The following is an 11,494-nucleotide window of genomic DNA, read 5'->3' as shown; positions in this document are numbered from 1 at the left end:
TATTCCCATCATATGCATCATCATCGTCAAGGGGACTTTCTGCTGGTCTCTAGGTTCTCTTTCTGTTCAGCTCTCTTTCTGGTGCTCTGTCCTGTGAGTCCTAGCTGCCTTGACCTCCCTGAGCTCCCACCCCCACCTTCTCAACTCAGGGGGCCCACCAGACTCTTCCTTAATTCCCTGCTCTCTGCTGTGCCTAGAAATTTCCTCAAGACAGGACACTGGGAGACTTTCTTCCCTCATTTTTTTTTTTTTTTAAATATCTCAGGGATCACTGTCCTCTTGTCACCTGAAGTACAGTGTTTTGCAAACTGTTGTTTCAGATATTTTGTCTGTGTTTGGGTTGTTTCAGGTGGGAAGATAAACCAGTTCCTTTACCCCATCCTGACTGTAAGCAGCTGTCTCCCCTGTCACTCTAAACCATGCCTTAATCTTCTTTCCACTTAATCATTATCTAACACTGTTTTGTACGTTTCCTTTTTCATATGGTCTATCTCCCTCAGCAGGCTGTAAGCTCCCTGAAGGCATGTCTGTTTGGTTTACTGTTACATCCTCAGCTCCTATAGCATCACATAACAGGGCTCAAGAAATGTTGAAGGAATGAATGAAAGCTAACCGGGACCGGATCATGGGAGGTTCTGAATGCCAAGCAAGGAAATTAAACAAGTTTTGTTGAGAGCAGAGGCTGTTATTCTGGGGCTAGATGGACATATGCCAAATTCTATTCATTTGCAATTTGAGGACATTGTGGGGTACAATGCTGGCAACTTCAGTCAAGCTACTCTGTAAATCTGCCAAAGCTTTTGGTAGATTAGGTCACATTTTTTGAATCGGCTTGGAATTCAGGAACCTGGCAGTAATAATGAATCTTGCCTTTGACCCTGCCTCTTAATCTGATTGGCCCTAAGCCCTTTACAAGTATTAATTATGTTTCACAGTCCGGTTGCCACCCTGACCTCTTTTCTTAGGCTGGTAACACTGGGACCAATGTTCAGCACTCCTGCCCCATAATAGCATGCTTACTCCTCCTACTTAAAAGAGAAAGCTTATCTTTATTAACATCCTTAAATTAGTAAGTATCCTAATGACGAACTTGGCAAGTGAGTTATTTTCTTAAAAACTTCACTTGAGGGCACCTGGGTGGCTCAGTTGGTTAAACGTCTGCCTTGAGCTCAGGTCATGATCCCAGGGTCCTGGGATCAAGTTCCGAGTGGGGCTCCCTGCTCCGCGGGGTGCCTGATTCTCCCTCTCCCTCTGCCCCTGCTTTCACTCATTCAAGTAGACAATAAAAAGTATTTAGAGATCATAGATCGAGTTTCTCTCCCAATTCCCCTTACATGAGTCCAGATTACTCTTCCTAGATGGAATTTCGGACTATGCTCCATTCCTCTGCCAAAACAAACAAGAAATAAAACTCCCAAATATTCTATGGCTTCATTATAAGAGAACAACTTTTATAGTATGCTGACATTGAAAAGAAAAGAGTTTTCCCATGCAGACACAGTGGTCAGTCCATAATTATTAATAAGCCCCCACATTTGTATAATGCATCATAATTTTATAATGCACTGAACTTTGCCTACAGGCCCTCCAATTTCAGAAGAACATGATCTGCTCTCAGCCAAGATTTATATTTTTGGTTCCACTCTCATGAAGCCTGTTAGCCTCTTTTAGAGATTAAACTATGGCCCCTGAACAATAATTGCAAGGTCATGAATATTTCCCCATACTCCATCCATATATGCTAACAGACTGAATTACTGAAGAGATGACAGAAATAAGGAACTTTAGAGGTGCCAGGTTATTTACCATGAAAGTAGCTTACAGAAATAGCAGTTGAGTAAAAACTAAGCTACAATGCGTAGTGTGTATGTGAGAGTGTGAGTGTGTGTGTGTGTGTGTGTGTGTGTAGGAGTGGGGACACAGAGCACCAAGGCACCAGACATGAATGAAGAAACTGTTGTAGAAGAGAAAGTTCTGGCTCTGGCCAGACATCACCTGACACCAAGTGAATTAGAAATGAACTGTCCAGTTGAGGCTTTCCTGAATTCCTAACACACATGAACAAAATCAAATTGTTATTTTAAGCTGCTAAGTTTTGGGATAGTGGAGCTGAGGGTTGTAGACATCATTTGAGTCTGGATCCAACTCTTCCTGAAGCCGACTACCCCTGGATTTTTCAGTAAGCCAGTCTGTTGTTTTTGGTTTGTTTGTTTATGCTTGCACAAGTTGCGTTTCTGTTATTTCTAACCAAAAGAATTGTGAATAATCTAGGGACACTCCGTTTTTTAACTCTGGTGCAGAAGCTTCAGCTAATCGTATTTCTAATGACTTTCCTCAATGACTTACCCTTATTATTAATCTGTGCATGGGCCTTCTTTTATTTGATTGATAGATTTTTCATTCATACCTCCGTTTTTTTTTACCCTGTTCCCTTCCTTACTCCCATTCCCTTCCTATTCATCAACAAAGATTCTAATTCTGATGTGTATCTCTTATTTGTGTGTGTCCTTATAAAATATGTATTGTTGGGGCACCTGGTGGCTCAATCGGTTAAGAGTCTGACTCTTGATCTCAGCTCAGGTCTTGATCTTGGGATTGTGAGTTCAAGCCCCACATTGGGCTCCATGCTGGGCATGGAGCCTACTAAATAAATAAATTAAATAAATAAAATAAATATTGTTATTTTGTGTAGGTGCATTTCAGTGTTATATTAATGGTACTGTATACTTTCTTTATGAATAATACTTGTGAAATTTTCAAATTAAATGTTATTAATTAATTAAATACATCCCCCCAAAGTGCAACACCTTTGTAAGTTTTTCCCCTAAGAGATATACATTCTGATGATATTGTTACTGATAGTTGTCTTTGTCTTCTTGGCATTAAAAAAAGAAAAACCTCTTTTATTCTCTGAATGCCACATCTCTCTCCCCATCCACCACATACACACTTTATTTTTTAATAATAAGTGTTCTGGTTATATGGATGCAATATCTTTTCATCTCTGGGAAAGTATTATTTCCTTTTTGGAGACTTTTTTTTTATTGTCTTGCTTGTCTCTTTTGAGTTTCTTTTTTGTTTTTCTTTTTAAAAATGTCTAGTTCCTTGTTTTTATCTGTGTTTTTCATGTTAGCTTTCCTCAAAAGCCTACTTATCCTTAGCTAGTTCTGATTAGAACTTCTGTGTGTGTGTGCAGGGCTTACTGAGTGGTGGTGGTGGTGATGCAGCAGACATTTGGTCTTTGACTGCAGATCTCTGTTGGTTTCTGTAGGTCTCTTCTCTTGGACTATTCAGATACACAGAAAGGAGCTCAGATACTCTTTGGGGGTGGGGGAGGGTTAAGCCTGGCTGTCAACATTCTAGGGGCCTGCAGAGCTCATCATGTTTTTTTTTGTTGTTGTTTTGTTTTGCTTTTTAAATCTAGATTTTTACTTTATCTTTCCTTTTGAGTACCTTGTACTCATCTGTGGCTCGTGTCCATACTCTCTGGATTTCCAATCATTTATTCATTCAACATTTACCTGGTATCCCCTCAGCACTTTGTGCCAGGCATAGTTCTAGGTGCTTGCAATCAAACCCACCAGCAATCAAAATAGGTGAAAATCCCTGCCCTCATAGAGCTTACATTCTAATAGAATACATCTCCAGTCTTCTGCCTGAACGAGGAAAAGTGGCTGGCTGGCTGGCTGGCTGGCTGGCTGCAAAAGGAAGTGGCAGGGATGTGGAGGTCTTATAAAAACTTTCAACCAATCCTATTTTGAGCCCCACTTCACACCCCTATCGTCAAAAATACTTGGTGCCTCCAATTACCGAGCCTTTCTTGGTTTTGGTGGACTGAACCAGCTGACTCTATATTAGTGTTCCCCCTACCCTTTGCAGACATCTGGATTTCAGTTTGCTTTCTTCTGCTGTCAGCTGCCTTGCTTGTTCATGTACTATTTCTTGCCCGCGTTAGTCTTCTCTCTTATTTTCCTTGTTCTTGTGACTTACACTGTGTTGTTTTTCATCCAATGTTATTTTAGTGGGATTTGGGGAAGGAATAGAGCTAATTCTGTGTTCAATTAACTACGTTTAACCAGGTGTCACTAATCCTCCTTACGGGCACTAAGTTGCTTGCTTGACAGGTAAAAATGGCGCCAGCCTGGATGGTGGTGGTATCGGGTTCTGATTGTCTGATAGTCACATCTCTGTGAGGCTGTGTTGCTTGACTTTAGAATGAGATCCCAGAGAAGCTACATAAAATTCAATATTTCTCTTTCTCTTCGCCCTTAGAACATGTCTTATTTAACTTTCTTCTTCCCTGAATCGTATTTTTCTCTTCTTTTATTTTTACTAGTGACCTTCACATTTTTCTTGCTTTGATATTCATGATGAGAGTATTTTGGACTAAATTCCCAGTCATTTCACCTATGTACTATGATATAGTGAAATAGTTTTTTTTTTTTTTTAGCTGGAAAGAAATAATAGGAAAACTAGTAGCTAACATTTATTAAGCTCTTACTGTGTGTAAGACACTGTTCTTTCTATGCATTATCTTTTGAAATCTCTACTACCACCCTATGAGGTGGGCATTATCATCTCCACTCTGGATGAGATATCAAGTCCTACCACCTTATATTAAAAATGCAAGACTAAGGGGCGCCTGGGTAGCTCAGCTGTTAAGCATCTGTCTTTGGCTCAGGTCATTGATCCCGGCGTCCTGGGATCGAGCCCCACATCAGGCTCCCTGCTCAACGGGAAGCCTGCTTCTCCCTCTCCCACTCCCCCTGCTTGTGTTCCCTCTCTTGCTGCATCTCTCAAATAAATAAATAAAATCTTTAAAAAAATATGCAAGACTAAGATTAAAAACTTGCCTAAAGTCTTACAGCAAATAAGTTAAGTTTTTAAATATTCATGAAATTTACATATTTCATACTCATTTCATGGTTTACATATTATCAAGGTCTTGGGTATTTCTTGTAGGTAGTTTGAAGTGGAGTTTTGGTGCCTCAAACCTCCAAGGCTCCCTGCCAAGGGAACTAAATATCTAAGGATCAATAGCCAATCCAAAAACACAGAACCAGATGTATTTGATGGAATAGAAAAGATGTCTGGTTAGCTGTGCTGGAAGGTTGGGCCTGGAAGCCAACATGGGGTTTCTACTACCTCTAGACTGGCTGAGTCTAGAACAGCAAGACCTGCATAGTAGGTTCTAATCCATTCACCTAACTCACTGTGCAGGAGAAAAGGGCTGGCCCGCCTCACCCTCACGTTGCAGACCAAAAATCTGGACAAAGAGCACAAGGATTGCTAGGCCTCCCCTCAGGGAACACCTGTGCCCAGGGTGTGACTGCCGCTGCACGAGGCTGAATGAAGTAGAAGACGATGCTCACAGCGAGCGCCATTTTTAGCTCCTTCTGAATGGGGATGTGAGTCAGGCTCCAGCTTCTTGGACTAGCTAGCACCTGCTGGCTTCTTCCTTGGGCCAACTGTGAGGGGGCCTACAGAGGGGCCCCAAGTGCGTGTAGGAATGCTCTCTCTCTTGGAAGCTGAGCAGAAGTGTTGTCTTTTTTTGTGGGTTGAGGGAGAGAAGTAGGGAGAAGGAAACAGGGGTACCTTTCTGAATGTTTGTTTCATGGAGATAAAAATGCCAATATTGCAAACATCTCTTGTGGTTGTTTTTTTCTAGTTCATCTTTTAAATCAATGTCAGTTGCAGCCCACTCAGTGGGTTTCTTGACTCACCAGTGGATTGGGAACCTCATTTGAAAACATTATACTAGGAGGTTTATTGGTGGGAAAGTACTGCTCTTGTCTGTAAAATGCTTCAGTGGACCCTTTGGTTATGCATAAAGTAGGAAGTAGGCACTCCGTTGGGCAGGAGTGGCTGTGACAAAGACATGCAGTTTGGTATAACTGCAAAGGACAACACAGTAGAAAAGATATTTCTTCAGGTAAAGAGATTATTAACACCTAATAATGTTGAACATCTTTTCATGTGTTTATTTGCCATTTGTCTGAGTCCGGGCTGCTATTGCAGAAAACCATACATTGGGTAACTTAAACAACCAACATTCACTTCCTCACAGTTCTGGACGCTGTGAGTCAGCATGGTTGGGTTCTGGATGAGGACCCAAGAACATCTTCCTGGTTTATAGATGGTCATCTTCTCTTAGTATCCTCACATGACTGAAAGAAAGGGCTACCTTTCCTCCTTCCTAAGGACACTAATTCCATCAAGAGGCTCTACCCTCAGGCCTCAACTAAAGTGCCCACCTCCTAATACCATCACATTAGGCATTAGAATTTAACATGTGACTTTGGAGGGAAAACAAACATTCAGTCATAGCGCCATCTGTATATATCCTGTTTGGTGAAATGACAACAGCACTTTTTTTTTTTCAGAGAGGACCAGGGTGGGGGGGGGGGGGGGGAAGCGGCAGAGGGAGGGAGAGAAAGAATGGTAAGCAGGCTCCATGCCCATCACAGAGCCCCACACAGGGCTCGATCTCACGACCCTGAGATCATGACCTGAGCTGAAACCAAGAATCAGATGCTTAACTGACTGAGCCACCCAGGTGCCCCAAACAACAGCACTTTTAATAAACCACACACTAAAATAAAATGGGGTAGTATTATTATTAACAATGGCAGTAATAGTGGTCATAAGAGTAAGCTTTCAATTAAAAAAAAAAATAACCTATGCATATAACTCTGCGTTAGGCACCAAGGATACAAAGATTAGCTAAACAGATATGGCTCTTTCCTTCATGGAACTCACAATCCTAAGGTAGGTGAAGAATTGGAAAACCTTTTTAAAAAACAAATACATGTATGTATGTATAATTACAAGTGTATACAATGTATAATTACAAAAAGTAATGTTCCCTAAAAGAAAAAATTAAAAAGATGTCATAATAAAGAAAAATGGAGATAATTTACACTGAGAGTCAAGTATTTCCAATTCATACCTGAAAAACGAATAGGTAATATTCAAGTGCTATAGGGCCAAGAGCAACTTGGCCAATGAGAACAGCATGTGTGAAGGTCCTGAGGTGGAAAAGAGCTTGAGATGTTATATAAATCCAAAAGAAGGCTAGGGAAATGCAGAGCAGTAGTGGGAGAGTGATGTGAAATGAGTTTCACAATACAGGCAGGACCCAGATAAGAAGCAAGGAAATCAGTTAAGAAGCTACTGTATAAGTCCAAGCAAGAGATGGTGGTTTGAACCAGCATTGTTACCAAAGGAATGGAGAAACTGGTGGAGAGCTTTGAAGTATATTTTTGAGATAAGTTTGACAAGACATTGGTAAGGGACTGTATGTTGGGACGGGGGATGGGCAGGTGAGGAAGAAGAAGGTGTCAAAAAGAATCCCCAGATTGCTTGATTAAACAACTGGGCTGATGGAAATGCCTTTAGCATGATGGTGAAAATATAAGGACTTGATTTCTATGAGTGGTAGGCAGTGGATAGTGGTCATGTTATTTTTAGATGAACATCAGTTCTGAACACTGATGTGAGTGTACCAAAAGAATAAGCCTATTTAATGGTTTGGTACATATGAAGGTCCCACAACTGGGGCCAAAAGGGTTGAAGCTACAAGAGAACAACTCAAGTTCAGAAGATATCACTCTTTCCCTTGCTTCTGAGAATTTTCAGTTTTGAAGAAGTGTGGGCAGGTGTCCACCAGATGGCAATATTTCTTTATAAAAGCCCAGATCTAGGCCCCCTGCCTTCTCTGCTACATCAAGGTAGATTTTTGGGGGCACCCAGCCAGAGTCTAGTCAAATCAGTACAAGTACAGCCCAGTCTGCTGAGTTCTTCTAGGAAACGTGGACAGGCGGACGCAGCTTTATGAGCAAGATCCTTCTGCGACCTTTTACAAGGAGACAAGGCTTGTGTTTGTGGGCGTGCACTACCTGGGACTAGGTGCTTCATATCATGAAAAGCCCCTTAACCCAAAGTGCTTTTAGCACTCTTAGCACATGAGTAACATTGGAAGACTCACATAACCTCTTTGAGCCTCTTTCTTCACTCGTAGAATGGTGAGCATATTCGCACCAAGCTCATGGGGTTAGCACAAATATGAAATTGGATAATGCCTACCTATGAGGTAACTAACAGTCCTGGTAGAAAGCAAGCACTTAATTCATGGTGGCTCTTATGATCATATTATCCTCACAATGACTCTATTCCCACTCTCCCTCCCTCAAGACCCTACGCTTTTCTAGCCTTGGTCACGGGCAGCCTTTCAGGCATAACCTCGTAAGAGTGACAGCAAGATGGCAAGCTCCCTTCCAAGTCCCCTGAAGCTATGCCTCATGGCAGGTGCTCCTCTTTGATAATTTTTTCCTTCCAATTGCATTTACAGAAAGACAGAGTCCTTCTGCAATTGACTTGTCTGATTTGACAGGCAAACCATGAAGATGGAGAGGGAGGAAGCTCTTAAAAGGAACACAAATGCTGGAAAATCGGCCCCTTCCTAACAAACCACATTGATTCAATTACTCTCTGTTTAGTTGCCTTTCCTAATCTACTGAAACATGTACAATTGCTATCTGTAGACTTATAATTATATATTCCCAGCCTGCCAGGTGGGAGAGGTCCAAGTGCTCATTTTGTTTGGGAGATGATGCAATTGGAATGCAGCTCAGATCTGTCCTGGGAAGAAGTCAGCTTGATGCAAGTCGGCCTCTGGGTCAGCCACAGGGAATATTTCTACAGCAGAGGTCAGCCAGCTCCCCCCATTGTATTCATCTTCCTCCTTCCCTACTAGCTCAGCCCACCAGGTGCTTCATTTTCCTTTAGAAAAGCCTAAAATATTTGGGTGCTTTAAAAACATATTTTCAGAAAGGCGACCAATTATTACTATTATTATACAGTAATGCTGCTTTAGAGGTGTTTTCAGCTTCTTTTTATTTCATGGGGGTGCTTCTGCAGGGGCAATGAATGTGGTGAGAAGGGGATAGGAAATACACTTTGTTATGGAGGGAAGGGAAAGCCTTTTTTTAGCTTGTCTTTAGGGTGTATTGCAGGTAGCAAAATGAATTTTCATTTTTTTCAGTCCGTGTGAAAGATCGCGAAATGGGCAGAGTGTCGAGACGTGGCCACGTGGAATACAGGTTCTCCTACTTGTACATGTGCAGCTTAGTTTAGAAGGCACAGTATTTCACTGGCTTCTTATGTGAATCTTCTATTGCAGGCAGGGTTATTTCTTCTATTTTCTTCAAGCGATATGCCGAAAGATTAGACAACTTGGTCCATTCAACAACCATGTACTAAGAGCATCCATGTGCCAGACAGTGTCGTAAGCAGTGCCTGAAAGTGCTGGCCTCATGCAGTTTACATTCTCGTCGGGAACACACCCAGAGAGAAAACAGATAATATACCAGGGAGTAACAAGTGGTGTGGAGAAAATAAAATGGGGAATTGGGGAAAGGAGTGTGTATTGTGTGTGTTGTGCGTGTGTGTGTGTGTGTGTGTGTTTGGGGGTGGTGCAATTTTAAGTATGGTAGTGAGAGTGCCTAATAGAGAAAATAACATTTTGGTAAAGACTCGAAAAGGTGAGGGAGTAAGCCACGTGGAAACCCAGGGGAAAGAACATTCTGGAAGGAGACAAGAGCCCTGGTACAAAGAGCACCTGTAGGCAGAAACCCTGCTCGCATAGAGTGGATGAACAAGAGGGAGCCAGGAGATAAGGTCTGAAGAGTTAGAAGGAAGACTGCGAGCACTTGGTGGCTATCCCAAGAGTTTGAGGAGGGGTGCAGAATCCGATCTAGATTTTTTTTTTAAGATTTTATTTATTCATTTTGAGAGAGAGACAGAGAGAGACAGAGAGAGCACACAAGCAGGGGGAGAGGGAGAGGGAGAAGTAGACTCCTAGCTGAGCCAGCTGGGAGCCCGATGTGGGGCTCGATCCCAGGACCCAGAGATTATGACCTGAGCCGAAGGCAGACTCTTAACCATCTGAGCCACCCAGGCGCCCCCCATTTAGATTTTTAAAAGATTACTCAAGGCCTTGTATTGAGATCAGAATGTAGTGGGGGCAAGGACAGAAACAGGCTGACCTATTAGGGGCTGTTACCTGAGTCCAGGCTTGGACCAGGGTGGTGGTGGTGGAAGTAAGAGAAGTGGTCGGATCTGGGGCCAGCAGAGTTTGCCAATGAATTAGCTATAGGATGTGAGAGAAAGACCAGAGTCAAAAGTGACACCAAGGTTTGTGGGAGGATGGTGCTGCCATTGCCTACAACAGAGAAGACTAGGGGGCAGGCTTGGCAGGGGGAAGACAAGGAATTCAATTTAAACATGATCAGTTTGAACCTCTGATGGGACATCTCAGTGGAGATAAGGAGACATGAGTTGGATACATGAGTCTGGCATTCAGTGTGGAGGTTCTGATTGGAGAAACATATTCATCAGTCTTTAGTGCACAGACATTATTTACAACGGTGAGATTGGATGGACTTACCAAAGGAGTGGGCATAGACAGAGTAGGGGTCTGAAGGCTAAGCCCTGGGGCCCACTAGCATGCAAGGGTTGGGGGCTGGGGAGATGAAGCATCCAGCAAAGGTGAAGGAACAGCTAGTGAAGGAGGAGGAAAACCATGGGGACACGATCTCTCGAAGCCTAGTGAAAAAAGTGTTTCATAAAGAGGGATTGATCAACTATATCAAAGCTTTGACAGTTCATGTAAAATGAGGACTGAGAATGGGCCACAGGACTTAGCCAAGCAGGATGTCCCCTCAGCTATTCTCTTTCAAGGCAATCTCTTTTCTTCTCCATTGAAAGTATCCTTTTTTTTTTTTTTTTTTTTTTTTTGTAATTCTTGTCTATTTTACTGGATAGTAACCCTATGAAAACAGAAACCATGACTGTTTGGAGGGTATCATGCCTGGCACATATTAGAAACTCTCTGTGATATTATCTTTCTCTTGCCTTTTGTTTTGCTATATAACATCCATCCACTTTCCTTGCCTTCTGACTGTGCCCCAGATGACTTTGGGAGCATTATCTCTCTCCTGTTGTGTGTTGCTTCAATGGGATGGTGAATTCAGGGGCTTGTCTCCTACTTAAGAGGACAAAGGGGGCAGATGCTGACTGGGCCCCCTACACCAGAGGGCAGGCTCCATCCATCAGCAGCTCCTGAGTTTGCCCAGGCCAAGAGGAAGCACTGACTACCAGCATCTCTGTCCTGACCAGACCCCATCCTGGTGGCAGACCGTCGCCATGGTTCCCATTTCCTAAGCCTCAGTGTTGCTCTGATGCCCGTTTCTCCAGCCTCTCTTTAATTCTCTGAGCTCCCAATACCCTTCCAGTAAATCTCCTGTTGCTGAAGCTATCCAGAGCCCGTTCCTGCAGCACGTAAGCATTCAATAAATACTTGCTGAATGAATGAAAAAGTATGGTTTTTATTTCACGAATGGAAAGTCTGAAGTTCAAAGAGGTTTAGCCACTCATCTAGGACCACATACCCTCCATATTTCACCAATTCTCTGACATAACCTTTTCACATTCT

This window comes from Mirounga leonina, unplaced genomic scaffold, assembly GCF_011800145.1.
Source record: "Mirounga leonina isolate KUSES-001 unplaced genomic scaffold, KU_Mleo_1.0 Mir_173, whole genome shotgun sequence".
Classification (NCBI taxonomy): domain Eukaryota; kingdom Metazoa; phylum Chordata; class Mammalia; order Carnivora; family Phocidae; genus Mirounga; species Mirounga leonina.
Note: the sequence above shows the minus strand (reverse complement) of the source record.